Here is a 19,574-nt window from a genome sequence, read left to right on the forward strand (position 1 = left end):
GAATCAAACATAATGATCTCATGAAAAGAAAGGTAACAATAAAAGGGCATAGACACTGCTTTGGCAACAGGCCCTGAGCACTGGGTGGTTGGTGAGTCTGTCTCCATAACTGACTGGAAGACTTGAGGAAGGAGGATCTGGTATCACGACAGAAGTGTGGCATCAGCCTGCAGTGTGAAAGCTAGAAAGGGATTCAAACACCATTTCTCCCAACCCTTCATTTTACACAGGAGTAAACTAAGGCCCATGAAGAAGGAGCTTTGCCGAAATCACATAAAATTAATGACAACGATGGAGACAAAACCCAGATGTCTTAAGCACAGAGAGCAAGATGCTTTGACATATGAAAAAGGAGGTCTTTCAAAACAACAGGGAAAAGAAAGATTAGCCACTAAATAGCACTGGGGTAACTGACCATTTTAGAAAAGAAAAAAGCTAATCTTACCTCACTTCTTATTCCAAAATTCCACAGACACTTTAAAAATTTACATAAAAACAAAGAAGCACAATTAGAGAAGCAAGGTGGGGGGAATGAGTTAATAGTTTTATATACTTGGAGTGAAGAACACCTTTCTAAGTTTGACATAGATCCCAGAAGCCCTAAAGGAAAAGACTGCTAAATCTGACTATATAAAATGTTTATACTTCAGCACAAGAAAATAAAGTTTAAACAACACAAAAACATGGGTGCCTGGGTGGCTCAGTGGGTTAAAGCCTCTGCCTTTGGCTCTGGTCATGATCCCAGGGTCCTGGGATGGAGCCCGGCATCGCATCGGGCTCCCTGCTCAGCGGGGAGTCTGCTTCCCCTTCTCTCTCTGCCTGCCTCTCTGCTTACTTAGATCTCTCTTTGTCAAATATAAATAAAATCTTATTTTAAAAAAAAAAAGAAGAAGAACTGGGGCGCCCGGGTGGCTCAGTGGGTTAAAGCCTCTGCCTTCGCCTCTGGTCGCGATCCCAGAGTCCTGAGATCGAGTCCTGGGATTGAGCCCCGCATCCGGCTCTCTGCTCGGCTGGGACCCTGCTTCCTCCTCTCTTTCGGCCTCTCTCTCTCTGCCTGCCTCTCTGCCTACTTGTGTTCTCTGTCTGTCAGATAAAATAAAATAAAAATCTTAAAAAAAAAAAAAAAAGAAGAAGAACACAAAAACGTAGGAGAATATTGGCCACTCAGTTGCTAGACAGAGGGCGAATTTCCTTACTATAAAATGAGTTTACAAATCAGTGAGGAAAGGTCACACAACCAAACAAAAATGCTAACATCCAGTAAGTAGATATCAATATGCTCAGTTACACTCATAATCAAGAAAACACAAATGAAATCAACATGGGGATACCACTTTATATCTCTATCAGTTTGGCAAAATAAGTAAAGCTTAATAATGCTCGCTACTGTCAAAGATGAGAGAAAAATAGGCACTTTCATACACAATGGAAGTATAAACTGGTCCAAATTTTTAGAACAATTTGGGAAAATCTACTTCCCCAATTCAAGGTGCACATACCAGCCTCTTTTTTTGTTTGTTTGTTTTTATACACAGAGGTCCTCACGTTCAGGTCCAGAATCTCCTCCCAGGAAGTTCAAGAGCTTCTGGGAAGGAAGGGGTGGCTGTCCGTCCTGCTCATAACATCTGGCAAAAAGAGATTTGGAAAATTAAATGTGTCTGCTCCTACGGGAGCTTCTCATCCCCACAGCGCCGAATCACTGTGGACGGCTAGTTCCGGGGTGTTCCTCCGAGATTCTTGCCCACTGCAGCTATCGCCCTTGGGGTCCTTGCCTCCGTCAGTGGGATTCTTCCCGAGTGGGAGATGCCCACCTCCCGGCACCAGCCCAGAGAAGCCGGCTCCTCCTCACACTGGGGCCCTCGAGGTTTTCCTGACACAACTACTTAAGTCCCCCTTTATTACACGGGAGGGGGATGTGTTCCAAGACCCCCAGGGGATGCCTGAAACCACAGGTAGTACCAACCCTGTATATACTATGCTTTGTCCTGTACATAACGCTGAAAATGAAAGGAAACCGCATTTAAAAGCCGTGAGACCAGAAGGGGGCGCTCGCGCGCACACCAATCCCACAGCCTAGAGAACCAGCAGGAAGGCCGAAGACAACCATTCCAACAAGGGAGGGCACATGCCACAGAGGAATTTATCTCCTGCCTTTAAGCAAAGGAAGGAAGAGCAGAGCCCACCCTGCCTCGGGAAGAGCGCCCGAACCACCGGCTGTGGCCCCCGAGACGGCCACCCCCTCATCACCTTGTCCTCCAGGGAACTTCTGTTGGGAACCACCCTCCCCAATTTCTGCCTAAAGCCTCATCAAAGCTGAACTTCCCTTTGTTTCTGCGGACTGGCCTACGGCCCACCCCAGTCTGCTTGTCCCCAGTGGCTGCTCCTCTGCCTTTCCTGGGCAAACTCATTCTTTTACTTAAATGAAGTTGGTCTTCGCCCTGTTAACACCACGTATGATAAAGTTTAATTTATAAATTAGACACAGTCAGAGATTAACCAAGACAGACGATCATAAAATCAAACAATTATAAGAATATACTGTAATGAAAGTTATGTGAATGTGGTCTCTCTCTCTCTCCAAATACCTTATGGTGGCTCAGGTCATGATGTCAGGATGGTGGGATTGAGCCCCAAGTCGGGCTCTGGGCTCAGCATGGAGTCCCCTTCGAATTCTCTGTCTTTGCTCTCTCTCCCTTTCCCCCTCTCCTGCTCTCTATCTCTGTCTCTAATAAATAAAATCTTTAAAAACAAATTAATTAATAAAATACCTTATGGTGCCGGACTCGCCCTTCTTGTTGCAATAACATTTGAGATACCATATCTGCAGGAGATCACGTGGAGTGAGCGACCCAGGCGTTGTGACATAGGCACACGTATGACGTATTTTGATGATTCCTCAGGAGGAGGGCCGTCTGCTTCCAGACCACGGTTGACCAGGAGTAAGGAAACCAGGGGAAGCAAAACTGCACCTCTGGGAGAGGGCTACATTCCCCTTCCAGGGGCTGGAGGGTGCCTCCCAGTGCGGAGGCGAGGTCCAGCATCTGTCCTTCCAGGACCGGGAGGGGTGGTGCTCTGCACCCACGGAAACGTGCCCCAGAGGGCTTGGGAGTAGGCCGTGCCCAGGTGTTGTAACAGATCTGGCCGCTGCCAGAGCGGCTGGTGTTGGACCCAGAGGTTCTTTGAAAGTCTGTGAGCTCCTGGGTTACTGCCAGACCGCAGGGTTCCATGCAGGTGCTACAGGCTCAGCTGTTGGCTCAAGCCATGCCCCCGGAAAGCAAGGGAGCCGCCTGAGAGCTGGTTCCTGCACACTCATCACTCTTCCACATCACTAGGATCACCCAAATCTACCCCCCAAAGCTCTCCCTAACCTGAATCTCAGGCAGAAGGTGAGAGCAGGAAGGAAAGGAAAGAGTAGAACCCCCTGCCTCCCAGAAGGACTACATTTTTTTTTAATGTTATGTTAATCACCATACAATACATCATTAGTTTTTGATGCAATGTTCCATGATTCATTGTTTGCATAAAACACCCAGTGCTCCATACAATCCATGCCCTCCTTAATAACCACCATGGGGCCGACCCATATCCCACCTCCCTCCCCTCTAAAACCCTCAGTTTGGGGGCACCTGGGTGGTTTAGTGGGTTAAGCCACTGCCTTCAGCTCAGGTCGTGATCTCAGGGTCCTGGGATCGAGCCCCACACTGGGCTCCCTGCTCAGCGGGAAGCCTGCTTCCCCCTCTCTCACTCCCCCTGCTCATGTTCCCTCTCTCGCTGTGTCTCTCTCTGTCAAATAAATAAATAAAATCTTTTTAAAAAAGAAAGAAAAGAAAAGAAACCCAAGAAAATCCTTAACACTACTGGGATTACCTCCGGGAGTGAGGATTAAGAAACTGAAGGAATGGAAGGAGAACTTTTACCTTTTAATGTATGGCCTTTGACTATTTTTATATCAAGCACACATTGCATTCCCAATATAGACACATGTACATATATTTGTTGTTCACAATGAGTCTCTAGACTTGGACTAATGCCATCACCCACCTTGAGCCTCATCCCACTGATACTCCCTACACCAATTTGCTAAAATCCTACTCAGCTTTTGCTCACTCATCCATTAACACCAAATCTGCTCTGAGGGCCGGGCCTGCTCACTGGATGCACTATCCTACTTAAAACCTCCAAAGACTGTCACCGGTCGTGACAGTCTGTGAGGCACTTCATACACAAAATTGGTCCTTCAGTAACACTCAACAGTTATTCCCTGCTCACAGCTTTCTTTTTTTTTTTTTTAACTTATTTATTTATTTGACAGAGATCACAAGTAGGCAGAGAGGCAGGCAGAGAGAGAGGAGGAAGCAGGCTCCCCACTTAGCAGAGAGCCCGAGGCAGGGCTCCATCCAAGGACCCTGGGATCATGACCTGAACCTAAGGCAGAGGCCTTAACCCACTGAGCCACCCAGGCGCCCCTGCTCACAGATTTCTGTCACTAGCTTCCTGTCTGTCACCTCTTCCCAATTGCTCTTACCCAGCCATCCATTTCCACCCCCACTTGTGGGACTCATACTCATCTTTTAATGACCATTTGTGAAGAAATACTCCAGTCTGGCAGCTCTCCCCAAACTCCTCACTGATGTCCCTTCCCCATCAACAATGAGTTTGGTGCCTCTCCTCCTGCTCCCATAAACCTTGCTTGTGTCTCAACCCTGGATTTCATGCCTCATTTTCAATGCCTGATACATACAGCTGCCTCCTGTGAGCTCTGTGAGAGTTCTGTGCTTGTCTTCGCTTCCCAAGCAACTAGCATAGGACCTGGTAAAATATAGATGCTCAAGAACATTAGAGAACTAGGGGCATCTGTCTTGCTCATTTGGTGAAGCATGTGACTCTTGATCTCGGGGTCATGAGTTTGAGCCCCATGCTGGGACAGAGATTGCTTAAAAAAATAAAACCTTTCAAAAAAGAACATTTGGGAACAAATAGAAAATACTAAAAATAATAGTTAGCCCTGTCAACTGCCAGGGTATGTCCAGGTAATTAACCCTTTGCATGGATTAACTCTCAGTTAATCCTCACAGAAGCCTTACAATGGAGGAACTATAATTACACTTCTAGCGCAGAGGCCTTTTAAAAGCACAAAATGAATATGTCATTTGCTTAAATTCACACAGCTGGCAAGTAGTAAGGGTCAGACATGGAGCCAGGCGTGTGACCTCAGAACCATGTGCTGACCCCCTGTGCTACAGGTGCTTCTTGATGGAGAACTAACCTAATTCCCGGCTTCTAACTTCTCTCCAGACCACCCACCACTCCCTAAGCTCTGACTTGGGAATGTAGCACCCACGAAGCCTACGCTTTATGGAATACATAGAGATGCCATTTCTTTGTCCTATCCAAGCTCCCAAAGGAGAAGCCAAATATTGTCATTTGTGCTACCTCAGTGATCAGCCAGATCCCAGAGCCCAGGAGCTAACACTGGAGTGTGTATCTTCAGGAGGAAGGAACAGAGAAAGGAAGGTATCTCACCTCTTCTGAGTCAGTTGTCCAGGTGAAAAAACAACCTCAAACAACACCTCAGCCTCTTTGCTATGTTTTTTTTTTTTCTTTCTTTCTAAAGAGAATAGGGTGGTCCTACTTCCAGAATTCCTAGCTGCATCAAAGCACCTCAGAACTGACACTACAGCACCCCCTTGTGTTCAGAAGCCATTGAGTCACCCCAATAGAAGCATGTAAATAAGGTAGCAGTCCCTTTTTTCCAGTTTGATGAATGTTAATGACCACGCACACACACACACTGTCATATATACCCCCACCCCTTTACACAATGTCATTGGGTGGTGCACACAGTGTGCTCTGGCTACATTCCCTGTCAGTAAAGAACTTGTCACCCAGCTGTGGGGAGTGCACAGCCATTGACAACCTTTTGGTGTCAGCCCCAGGAATTACCTCTGTTGCAGAGAGCTGCCTTGCCCAAGATCACATTCTTCCTAGGGAGACTCACATACAATGAATGACGGATGCAGTGATGTAAAACTGGTGATCCTGACCCAACTAAAGACACCTCTGAAGAGCCATTCTCACTCCAGAGCGCCCCCTGGGTTGGCGGAGGCTGTCCCTGGACCTGCATGTCAAAGGCTTCCCCCGACCCCAGTCCCGCTACCTACTACCCCTCTTTTCCATAGGTGTCTATCTGGAGGTCACATCTACACACTACACTCCATCATGGAATCTATTCCCACAACACTGTCTCTGAAATGTGGAAGTATCTCTATTTATTCATCTATTCAAGAAGAATTTACTAATTCTTAATTATTTAATTAAGAAATAAATTAAACACAAGACTGAATTCCCTATTTCTATAATCTGGAGCTTAAATGAGTCTAAATGCAGCTTCTGATTCCACAGCTGGTTATAGGCAAGCGAGACTACAAGTAAAACAGGTGAACTAGTTCAAGTACCAAAACCCTCTCTGAGGTCTTGAAGTCACCAAAAGAAATAGAACATCAGGGCCACACTTATATTTTACCAATGTCGTGTGACCTACCAAACATGGGGAAAGGTGATGGGTATTTCTCACATGGATTCAAGAGTACATTTTGAAAAAGAAAAAAAAAAATTAAGTTAGAAGAAAAAAAAAAAAAAGACCTTCCCCATGACAAGATCTTGTTACGGTTCTTGACTTTAGCCCCTTTCTTTAACCAAAAACCAAAGCAATTAAGGACGTTCCTGGGAGGTATCAGATGCCACCAATACTCTGACCCCTAACTCAGAGATGCAGGTCCTAGGAACTCCCCACCTATTTTCTGAATGTGAGCTCCTCAAATCTTCCATCGTGCATTTCAACATTAGGGCCCCGGAGCATCTTCACTCAGCGCCAGCTTCACAAATCCCAATATCGTACAGACTGCATATCACCTAGCAGGAGGAGAAAGCCAGCCATTCTAAGGGCATACATGTTGTCTGTAGTAGCTCTGAATGGTTAACAAAATGCAGAACTGTAAGACATGTAACATCACTGAGTGGACACCCACTGTTCCTGCCTATCCAGCACCTGCACACCTTCCACGTCTGGGGTACGTCTGCTTCTTCAGGGAAATACTCTCTTCTTGCTCTAACCAGATGGTTCTCACTGGGCTGTTAGGTCTGTATGTGATTCCATCACCTCTGTCAGCACCAGCATTGAGGAGGGCGTGGATTCACCAACACTTGGAGGAAAACTATAGCAGAATGCACCCCAGTAAGAAAAATGCAGAGTAGTAAGAGTAGCTGGTTTGTTACAGTCTAAACAAGTAACCCACCTCTCTGGGTCTTCTCTTTTTGCAACAGGATTAAAAACAGTTCCCGTTTTATGGCCCTACTATGTGTTAGGTGCCATGCTTGGGCCAGACTTAGCCTGCTGCCCTTACTTCTCTCAGTGACTCAGGGAGGCTTTATAAATTACCCCCATTTTATAGATGAGAAAGTGCTGGCTCAGAGAGGCTAAGCAATTTGCCCGGTGTCATGGAGCTGGGAACGGGCAGGGCTCATATTTGAACCCAGGCTTGTTGCTGTCACAATAAAGCCCAGCTTCTTTACTTCCCATAGTGTCGTTTCTTAATAGCGCTTCAAAAGTTCTTAAAAGAGTGTATGTGAAAATTCTTCCTAGCACAGCATGAGTCAATACAGGCACTCAAAAAATGCTGGAAGAGAAGGTAGCCCAGTGGAACAGTAGCTATTCAGCGGAAACTTGCACAATGGACCGCACAGCCCAGCCCACCACCATCATGGACCCGACCGAACCTGTCAGTAAAGAAGATTAAGTCACAATAAATATGGAAGAGGCAAGGCAAGCTTCCTTACCCAGATCACCTCTCACAGAAAGAGTGTTTAGGAGGTGATTTTGGGTACTACTGAGACCAAAGCGTGCCTGAGAATTTCTCCCCTATCACTCCGGCTTTTCAATTCAGTGAACACCCTCGCTTTCTCTCCGCCTCAGGCGAGAGGTTTATAGGTGTTCATGTATTTTCATCACATCCCTATGCTCCCGTGATTGATGTTCTTCGAAATAAATGATCTGCCTCCCAGTCACTAATTGCCTGCGTTTCAGGAATTTCTTCTGTGGTCACAGAAAAGTCAATGAGTCATCACTCACCCCCACCTCAGCGTCCTTCCAAGGCAAAATTGAAGGAGCGAGGCCAGAGCAATAGTATTTTATCGACAGGTTTATGCGAGCAAAGACAATGAAGCTTCTAACCGACCTAAGAAATAAGAATCGTGAAGAAAATAACACTCATGGTCCATATCCAGCATATCTGACATCTGGTGGGGATCAGTGTTTAATGTTTCCTTCCTCCATAAAATAAATTTAACTTCAATAATAATCATGAAATAAAACAAATAATCAGGATGATAAAACAAAAAATACAAACAATAAAAATGGGGTTTTTTGGCACTACGTATAACCATGCATGTCCTCAAAATTAAAACTGAAATAATTAAAGTAGAAAAGGGAGCAAGTATGGGTACTTCCTATTTCTGTCAGCTACTTTAAAAGAGAGGGTCGTAAACATGTAAAGAAATGCTTTCTGGTGACCAAACTGCACAACATTCCAAGAATGATTGGCGCAGAGAAGGAGGGAACTGGAGTAACTCAAGCTCTGTTTCTTCGTCTTTCAGTCACAGTCATATTCACTTTTTATTCTGAACCTACTGCTTAAAGGCAGAAATACACACCTGAAATGGACTAACACAATTCCACACGGTTTCGAATTTACTTTCCAAACCCACATGTGTAGCTAAGTTCATGTGTGTCACGGGACCATGGGATACTTGGAAGTTCTCCAAATTAATTTCCAAATAAGTTACAATTTTTAATGAATGATAAGTAACAAAAACGTACTAGATGATGCATATATACGTGTGCATATTGAAATTATTCAAACTCCACAGTAGCCACAGTGTTTTTTTTTTTTTCTTTTTTCAGGGACAAATATGTTGTAACTGACATTGTTTAGAATTGTTAGTTTATGGTGACAATAAAAAGCAAACCAATTTCTAGACAGCTTTATTACTGCTTATAAATTCTCCACAGACAGCTGCTCACACATCAACACACACACACACCCCTTGTTACATCACTGTTATTTGGTTACTGTATTTAGATCCCTGCTGGGTCCACGAACCATGCTACATATTCTAAATATGCTACTTCATTTAACCCTTACAAAAATCTCGTTAGATGAATTAATACACTGAGGTTGTTGCCAAGCACATAGTAGGAATTCAAGGAACCTTAGTTCTCATCTTCATCATCATCACCCATTCCCCTTAATCGTTTGAAGCCAAGGCACAGAGAGGCTAAGAAATTTACTTAGTGTGACCCAGCTGGTAAAGAGCAGAACCAGAATGAGAATTCCAATCTGCCTGACTTCAAAAGTGAATTTTGTCCACAACATTTGACTAAACATGCTCAGTCTGGGTATTGTGTAGCAGAAAGTGAAGTTGCCTGCCTTCCACAGGTTTGAATAGATCCTGGGTTCAATAGATCCCAAACACTTGTGTTCAGTCAATTTCTTCTCACACTAGTTTTTCTTAATATCTGACATTCAGTCATTCATCTTTCTTTCCAGTTTTTTAATTTTTTATGTAAGTTTCATTTTATTTTAATTTAATATTCTATTTTATCTTAATACCAGTTAGCTAATATACAGTGTTACATTAGTTTCAGGTGTACAATATAATAATTCAATACTTCCATACATCACCCAGTGCTCCTCACAAGAGCCCACCTTAATCACCCATCACCTATTTCACCTCCTCCCCTCTGGTAACCGTCAGTTTGTTCTCTATAGCTAAGAGTCTGTTTCTTGGTTTGTCTCTCTCTCTTTCTTACTTTTTGCCCCCTTTGATTATTTGTTCTGTCTTTCCAATTTTAAGTAACAGGCAGAGCATTTGTTAGAGTTTAAATATTTCTGTGATCATTGGATAAATGTGTGTCCCACCCACAGGCTGACAGCTGCAAAAGGGCAGAGTGGGACCACATCTGTTTGTTCCCAGAGCATTCCCAGCACCGAGCAGGGTCCTAGAACATTATAGGCATCAAAAATGCATAAGTTGCATGAATAAAGAACGAATGACTGCAAGTGCTTTTTCAAGTGTATTTTCAGATTAAACAGGGTCCTCACAACAGGACGGTGAGCTGGATGCTATTTTGCTTATTCATAAATGAAAAAAATGAAGATTGAAAATCGAAACCTCCACCCCAAGATTCTTCACTTGAGTTACTTTCTTGTTATTTCCCTTAATTTCAGACCCCTTTGGCCTTCCTTCACACCTGCCTGGAAACCTGCAGTAACCCAGCACGTGCCTCCTTGGTTTCTGTATGTTTAACTCCTATTTCCCTTGCCTGTGATCCCAGCTACACTGTGAGCTCTGTAAGGGCAGGGACCTTGTCTTGCTGTTTGTTGGAACCTCAGCACTTGGAACAATGTTTTATGTACATATTATATGTAACACATTGTGTATCTAAAATACATGTATAGGGGCGCCTGGGTGGCTCAGTGGGTTGAAGCCTCTGCCTTCGGCTCAGGTCATGATCTCAGGGTCCTGGAATCGAGCCCCACATCGGGCTCTCTGCTCAGCAGGGAGCCTGCTTCCCCTCTCTCTCTGCCTGCCTCTCTGCCTACTTGTGATCTCTCTGCAAATAAATAAATAAAATCTTTTTTAAAAAATAAATAAAATAAATGAAATAAAATACATGTATAATATGAACAGGGTTATACGCAATAAATGATAGCCTGAATCGAAGTCAGCCTTCTGTCCTCCATGCATTCTAGGACAAGTCCCTTAAACTCTCTGAGCCCCGTTTACTCATAGATAAAATGGAGATAATCATACCTCCTTGTGAAGTTTCCGTAAGGATTAACAAGGCTAGGATACCTAGAATCGATCCTGACATCTAATTAGAGCCCAAAAGATGGAGAATGCTTATCCTCTCTGCCCTGTTCAGCTGTAGGCATAGAGGCCCTTGTGACCTATCTCTAGTCGTGGTGAGAGGAGCCCGTAACACTTGCAGGGAGTTTGGCCCAACTAGGGTAGGACCCAAAGAGGTATTTGGACCACAGCTCACGTAGTAATTAAGACTGCCCCTTCGCCTCCTGGGACCCAGAAGGAGTAAGTATTGTCACTGTAAGCACTTACTCAGAGATTCAAGTTCTGAACACAAGCTGGGGCCACCGGTTTGTGGGGTTCAAGGCACGATGAGCTCAATGCCACATACCGTAGGAGCACAAAGCCCTTGAGCCCTGGGGAGAGAAGTGGGGCTTTCACCTCCTAGTCTCCACTGCTTCCCCTTCTAGGCACCTGCTTTTCCATACTTCTCTACTTGACACCACTTTTGCCAGAATGGAAGCTTTCCTCTTCTCTGAGTTCACAAGGATACCTCCCCACACCTGTGTCTATGTAGGCTACTTGCCTTAGCGGGAGATCTGGTGGGGAGAGGGGTTGACAGAGCACAGCACAGAAGCAGCCCCCAGTGGGACGGTCAGCATCTTCCCACCTTCCTTGAGGCCCTTCACGGCAGAACCTCAAGGACCCTTCAGCTCACTTGCTTCCATTTTCCCTAGTCTCAACTGGTTCCTCCTCCTTTCTCCTCCTGGTTCCCCCTCCCTCACCCCAACAGCTGTCCTCATCTCATCCCCTACCCCAGAAACTCCATATTGTCCTCCCTTTATATTCAAAACTATAGAACCAAAGTTTTCAGTTCACTGGAAGGAACAAAACACCTGCCCCTGAGTATCGCCTGCTCTCTATAGTGGATATATAAACAGCAAATTATTTTCAGGGGCACATTTCATAAACATCATAGCCTCCTTAGTTGCAGCAGCTCTGAGACTCTACCTTGACCCGTTTCTTATCACTAGCCTCAAGGTGCTTCTAGCCACCCCTCCCACCTGGCAGGGTCCAAACACTGGCATTTAAGTCTCCAGTACTAACGTGCCCCTTACTCAGAGGATCCATGAGCTTCAACCCAATACAGCATTTATAAATTGCCAGGTACTGTCAAAGAAGATGCAGAGAATATTAAGCAACATTGCCGCTCTTAAAGAACCTTCATTCTAACAAGACAGGTATGTACACAGTTGGACTGGATACAGTTTGCTTTCAGTCAGTTTTATGTGTCAATTACCACAAGCTTATTTATTTCCTAGACACAGTTCTGAAGTTTGTTTTATTTCTTTTCTAGCTAGTCTCCATGCTTCTCTCTCCCTTTCATGATGAGGCTAGCTACCTTGAGACTAGCTAAAAGAAAGGGCTTGAGTGTGTGTGTGTGTGGGGGGGGGACACACCTCTACCCTTAGTCTGATATTTGCTTAATGTCTTAAATCTTTATGTGCCTTGTAATCCAAATTTTCCCAGCCACATCTTCCTCTATTACATAGAACCAATCAGCTTCCATGGACCTCCGAAGCAAGAGCAAGAGCAAGAAGTAAACTTCTACTGTGTCGAAACATTGCATACCTGGGTGAGTTACACACTATGGCATGCCTAGCCTGCACGTGCTAGTTTTAAAACTACATGCAATACAAGACAGAATGAAGTAAGTGCTTGGTAGAGATATAAGTCACATGCTTTGAAGAGCACAGTTGAAAAAATGATATTTTCTGCTTAGTATTTATTGTTTAGTTTATCAGATTTTTATCCTCACAATAACACCACTGAGTATATTTTCTCCCCTTTCTACAGCTCAGGAGAGTGAGGTTTGAAAAATGAAGGAATTTGTGCAGCAATAAGTTAGCATAAAGTTAGCAAAGCTGACTGTAAGTGGAAATAGGATACAAATTTAAGTGCTGCTTTAAAACCCACAGTCTTTTCATGACGTTATGTTACCCATCGGAGTGGAGGTCCAAGGTGCCTTGACGTGGAGTTGGTAAATGAACTGTGCCTGAGATGATGAACAGGCTATAAAACCCATGAACAGAGGTGGTCTAAGGTATTTCACTGATATCACACTCTTATGCAAATAAGCTTTGGATAAGTGACCCAGAATTATGTCCTAGTGGCTACAAAAACTGGAAGCAAACCTTATTTAATTCATAAAGCCACTTTCTGGAGAGGTAATTCATATTCCTGTCCTCTTCTTCTGGGTGCGCAGTCACTGGGAGCATGGGCCCATCCACCATCTGTCTGGGTAAGTGGTAACTGCCAAAATCCGGGGGCTGGAGCTCTGAGCGGAGTGAGGACACTAGTATCAGCAGTTGGCTTGAGCCTCCTCATACAGAACACACTAATTAAGAGAACTAATTAGGCTTCCGCTAGATCCCAGTGGGGTTCATTAAAGGAAAATCTTGTAAAATATTTCATCCCAGAACATGTATTTGGATAATCCAGAAGAGTGATTTAATTAGAGGATTAAAACTCATTGAAGTAGATTCCAGAATGGAACTATTTCTGTCAAAACAACATGGGGATCACTATCTCAGGGTTAAAAAAAAAAGACAAGACCAGTGTCCTCTGCCTTCCTTTTTAATGGGAAGATGGCTGCAGTTATTCATTTCTTAAGGTTCAAGCATATAAGATTAATTTTCATTGAGTCTTTCCTGCCATGATTTAACCACATCAATAATAAAAATCTGAGTTCCTCCTCCCAGGGTTGCAAAACTGTGAAGTCACTGGCGACCTGGACCGTCCCACAAAATTCTTGTTCAAGGTCACCCTTGCATTGGAGCTTTGTGTGTCCCCTTCCAAATTGTGAGCCAAACACAAATGATGTCACATAAAATTTGTGCCAACCCAGCACCTGGTATATTTTGGTATAACCCAGAATCTAAAATGCTCCAAGTGATGGAAGAATACCCTTGAAATTTGCATGGGTCCTCTAGAGCCCCAAGCTTCAAATTCTGCTATGTGTGAGGTTGGGGTCATAGTAATGATCAGAATCCAAACGCCACTCTTTCCCGCCGCGACTTGTGTACGCGAACCTCAACTTCTACAAAATAATTTCCAGAATCTAAGAATTCCCAAGACATGTCTAACCTGTGCTCTGGAGTGAAGCCAAGCTACCACCATATGAGTGCCTCCGTGTCGCTCCTCTTCCCACCCCTCTGCTCCACTTTCCAAAAACTCGGACCCGCAACCAATGGTGACTGAATGAGGAAACAAACTGAAATAGTAAGCACCTCACTTACTCAAACTTACCTCTCCCAACCAGCCACACAAGCCTTCCAAGCCTTCCTGGTGGGGTCTCCTTTATCCAGAACTTTCCCCCTTCAAGGCAAGGTCCTTTTTAGGCCTCCTGAGACCCTCAGGCAAACTGGCTTCTGATGAGCCTGGCATCTCCCAGGTAACAGACAACTTTCTCAGACTAGTCCAGACTGATGTTCCTTTCACATATTCACACACGTACCCTACCTTTATATCATTTATCAGAGCACCCTCTTCCAATTTATTTATTGTGTAGTTAATTAATTAAACTATGTGTCCCAGGACACCTGGCTGGATCAGGCAGTAGAACACCTCACACCAGTCAGAATGGCTAAAATTAACAAGTCAGGAAATAACAGATGCTGGCGAGGATGTGGAGAAAGGCGAACCCTCCTACACTGTTGGTGGGAATGCAAGCTCATGCAGCCACTCTGGAAAACAACATGGAGGTTCCTCAAAAAGTTGAAAATAGAGCTACCCTACGACCCAGCAATTGCACTGCTGGGTATTTACCCTAAAGATACAAATGTAGTGATCCAAAGGGGCACGTGCACCCGAATGTTTATAGCAGCAATGTCTACAATAGCCAAACTATGGAAAGATCCCAGATGTCCATCAACAGATGAATGGATAAAGAAGATGTGATATATATATATATATATATATATACAATGGAATAGTATGCAGCCATCAAAAGAAATGAAATCTTGCCATTTGCGACGACATGGATAAAACTAGAGGGTATTATGCTGAGCAAAGTAAGTCAATCAGAGAAAGAAAATTATCATATGATCTCCCTGATATGAGGAAGTTGAGAGGCAACATGTGGTGTTTGGGGGGTAGGAAAGGAATGAAACAAGATGGGATTGGGAGGAAGACAAACCATAAGAGACTCTTACTGTCATAAAACAAACTGAGGGTGGCGGGGGCGGACAGGGGTAGGGAGAGGGGGGTGGGGTTATGGACATTGGGGAGGGTGTGTGATATGGTGAGTGCTGTGAAGTATTAAACCTGGCAATTCACAGACCTGTACCCCTGGGGCTAATAATACATTATATGTTTATTAAAAATTTTAAAATTAATAATAATTTTTAAAAAGAGACTCAATCTCACAAAACAAACTGAGGGTTGCTGGGGGGAGGTGGGTAGGGAGAGGGTAGTGGGGTTATGGACACTGGGGAGGGTACCTGTACGCCTGGGGCTAATAATACATTATATGTTTATAAAAAAAATAAAGAACTAGCAAGTGCTGGTGCAGGTAGAGCCACTATGTCTGCTCAAGCCTTGATATGAAGGTTCTGCTGCGTAATGGTTGCCCTAAGTCTATGTGGCCACACCTGCATTACCCCTGCTGGATAAGTCTAGGCAGAACAAAGACTGAGGTCAGGGGGCCCCTGGGTGGTTAAATGTCTGGTTAAATGTCTGCCTTTTGGCTCAGGTCATGATCTCAGGATCTTGGGAATTGAGTCCTACATCAGGATTCTTGGGGTCCTGAGCAGGGAGCCTACTTCTCCCTCTTCTTCTGCCTCTCACCCTTCGTGCATGCTCGCTCTCTCTCTCTCTCTCTCTCTCGCACTTGCTCTCTCTCTCAAATAAATATTTTTTTTAATTGAAGTCCATTTTGGGGGAATTTTAATGGCACAAAGATCCTTGGTTTTCTCAGACCGAAGACGAGGAGAAATGGTCATGGTAGTGACTCCCACACAAACCCCAGCATGGCCCTTCAGGGATTCCCTAACCGTCACAGCGGAGATTGCCCAGTGACAGTGGACCGTCTCCCACACCGCCTGCCTGTCAGTAGGAGGCACAGTGATGGCCCACCGGGGGTGGGCAGAGGGGAGACCAGTTGGACGAACGACTGCCTTTGCTAATCAATCCGTGCCAACAGCTAGGCATGAGTTCCCAGACTGCCTATCCATCTGCATCAAACCGCAGAAGGACAAAAAGCACGGAGGATCATACATGGGAAGTTTAATGAGCCTGACCTACAAGGGAAACATACTGTTTCCACCCACATTCCACCACCTAAAACTCGGTCATGTGAACACATCTAACAGCAAGCCAGGAGTAGAAAGCTTAACTTTGGAGCAGCTGAGGCCTGCCGAGCTTCCCAGTGCGCACCCAGCATGGCTCTGCAGTCTGGTCTACAAGCAGAGAAGGTGGAGAACTAAAACAGTTTCCGTTTGGCTGTTGCCAGGGTGGACAAATTTTAAGAGAGGAAGAAAACAAATCTGTTCCTTTTACCTCCATGCCAAAGAAGCTACCGACAAAAGATGGAGTCATTCACCAGTGTTGCCACTAGGTGGCACGTTAAGCCTTTGGATTTCCCAAGTTTCCATCTGGGATGCTTTTCAGTGAAGCAGGATAAAAAGATTATCCAGTCCTCCCAACAGAGATATAAATGGCCTTATTCTTCCTGGCCTTACCCAAAGAGAGGGTCTGGGCCTGCCTTCTCTTGAGAAAGATTAGCAACCAAGAGTAAAGAGAAGTCAGAGCTGTTAAGCAGGATGTAGAAGACGTCTGCAGGAGGCAGAGACCTCGAGCCCTCCAGGCCTGGCCAGAGTTCCAGGGCTGCCCTGAAAGCTCAAGGCTTGTCACCTCACACTAACTCCATTCCCTCATCTGTGAAGTGAAGACTATAACACTACTGGGGAGTGTAATGCAGGTCCTTGGCTTTTCAAACACTTACACAAACACCCTCTACCCTGTCCCCACGTCCCAGCAAGGTCAGCCTTAGGCATTACTGGTCCCACTCTGCAGTTGGGGAAACTAAGGGACTACAGTGAAAATGAACTTGCCCAGGATCACAAGGCATTGGGGGCAGATGCAGAACTTGTGACCTCTTCCACTGCATTCTGTAAATCACGGCCAATGCTTTGACTCCATGGCTCTTTACTACCACATAAGAAAGTAAGCAGGTGGGGCACCTGGGTGGCTCAGTGGGTTAAGCTGCTGCCTTCGGCTCAGGTCATGATCTCGGAGTCCTGGGATCGAGTCCCGCATCGGGCTCTCTGCTCAGCAGAGAGCCTGCTTCCCTCTCTCTCTCTCTGGCTGCCTCTCCGTCTACTTGTGATTTCTCTCTGTCAAATTAATAAAATAAAATCTTTAAAAAAAAAAAAAAAAGAAAGAAAGAAAGTAAGCAGGACAAGTAAGGTCATTACTGTATTCTCTTCAGAGAGGAAAAAACTAAGCTTGGGGGGGGGGGTAATCAACCTGCCCATTTTGGCAGGGCTACAACTACGATTCACATTTCTAGATTTCCTCATAAAAGAGGCGTTTTTAAACCTTAACACAAAAGACTACTATTGGCCAAAAGGGCTGATTCTCTGCACTCGCTGCCACACTGAGTATAAATATTTATGTTCTTCTTAGATGTTTAGAAAAGACCTTTTTCTTCTCTTCCATCAGATATGACCCTGTAATTTTGGCCGATGTTGAGATTAGCCCTGCCTTTTACATGCTTTAGTTGAAGCTTTTGTCAACTATGTGAATACCAAAAAAAGGAAAACAAGAAAGCTGTTAACAGCGGCTGAGGAAAAAGCAGGTAATAGAACAGGCAGCCAGGCTTCCACTGTCTCTCTAAGAAGCATGTGGCACAGAGCAGTGGTTCTCAAACTGAGCTCCAGCCGTGGCCCAGCTGCCCCCGCCACCTCAGCAAGTGTCAGTGGAGCTGGGCTGTTTTTCAAGCCCTCCCCTCAACCCCGGTGGTTCTAAGGATCAGCCAGGATGGAGGACCATTCTACGCTCCAAGACAAGTTCACAATTTGTTCCTATGTTTGAAAATTGTACCTTAGCCGAAAGGAAATAAAAATCTCACTCAGAAAAAATGATGGTGGCCTTGCAGAGCCCGCCACCCTAGAACCCCTCACACCACCCAGCCCCGGTCAACCCACTGTGTTCTTTGACATCGCCTTGATCAGCGAGCCCTTGGGCCGTGTCTCCTTGGAGCTGTTCGCAAATTCCAAAGACAGCAGAGAACTTTTGCACTCTGAACACTGAGGAGAAAGATTTGGTTCAAAAAGTTCCTGCTTTCACAGGATGATTCCAGGGTTTCTGTGCCAGGGCGGTGTCTTCATGGCCATTAACGGCCCTGGAGGCAAGTCCATCTATGGGGAGAAAACTGGTGATGAGAATTTCATCCTGAAGCATATGGCTCCTGGCATCTTGTCCACGGCAACTGCTGGCCCCAGCACAAGCAGCTCCCAGGTTTTCATCCACACAGCTGACTCAGGGTTGGGTGGCGAGCGTGTGGTCTCGGGTAAAGTGAAAGAGGGCACGAATATTGTGCAAGGCATGGAGCGCTTTGGGTGCAGGAAGCTCAAGACCAGCGAGAAGATCGCCATCACTAACTGTGGACAAACCTGATGCATCTGACTTGTGTTTTACCTTAACTAGCAGACCATTCCTTCTGCGGCTCAGGAGGGCACCCCTCACCCCCATCTGCTCGAAATATCCCATAGTCCTTGCGCTCTCCCCGCACCTCTATGGGACCCACGTTCTCCTTACTCCCCTCAAAGTCCAGCTGCACTGCAGAATTAAGTTTATGATTATGAAATAAAAACTAAACAAGAAGGAAAGAAAGAAAGAAGGAAGGAAGGAAGGAAGGAAGGAAGGAAGGAAGGAAGGAAGGAAGAACATCGAACTGACCTAAAACTCAGCTACAAGTATTAGTGGTAGAGCAGGGAAATCACTGAATACCCAACAGGACTTGGACCTTCCTCAGACTCCAGATGAAATAGAAAAAAGTTCACAGCTAAAGAGGGGATTGTGTTCTCTGACCACAGGATTTTCAGATCCTGCTAATAGTTACCGGTGCCTCGCACGTGAGAGACACTACGGTGGAGACTGTTGGTATTTTAGTTCTTCTTACGACCACCATGCGGAGACAGCAGTGCTCCCATTTGATCAATGAAGAGAACACACTCTCAAAAATGGTCAAGGGCCTGACTCACTCCACGCTTATGAGTAACAGGGTTGTTTTCCTCCAAGTGTTAGAAATAACAATACTCACCCTTGCCTGGCCCTTTGCCAGTAGCTATATCTATGATTTCTAATCATCACACCAACCTTGGAAAGCAAGGAAATTCGAACTCCCACTCTCCAGGTGAGAAAACCAACACTTGGAAAAGTCCCATTCCTCTTCCAGTGGCATCCCTGGGGAAAGACAGCTGCAGAGTTCGGCACAGGTCAGCCTGGTCTGTGCTGAGCGCAGTGTGGCAACGCCAGGCCCAGGGCCACCACTCTCATCGCATTGGGCTTGTTCCCATCTCCCACCATCTTCCAGCTTGCTCTCAGCACGAGGTGTGCACTCACACAGGAGCAAAGGTAAGGCCCCTGCACGGAGTCGTGGCCCTGCTCCTAGAGAGGCTAGTAATAAAGTCAGGCCACCCCTCTTC

General features: G+C 45.3%; 1 pseudogene; it reads left to right on the forward strand.

Annotated features, from left to right (window-relative positions):
• Positions 1-7,730: 7,730 nt before the first annotated feature.
• Positions 7,731-18,543, forward strand: LOC101691171 (annotated as a pseudogene).
• The last annotated feature ends 1,031 nt before the right edge of the window (positions 18,544-19,574 follow it).

This window comes from Mustela putorius, unplaced genomic scaffold (genome assembly GCF_011764305.1).
Source record: "Mustela putorius furo isolate JIRA1106 unplaced genomic scaffold, ASM1176430v1.1 tig00003987_pilon_pilon_pilon, whole genome shotgun sequence".
Taxonomy (NCBI): Eukaryota; Metazoa; Chordata; class Mammalia; order Carnivora; family Mustelidae; genus Mustela; species Mustela putorius.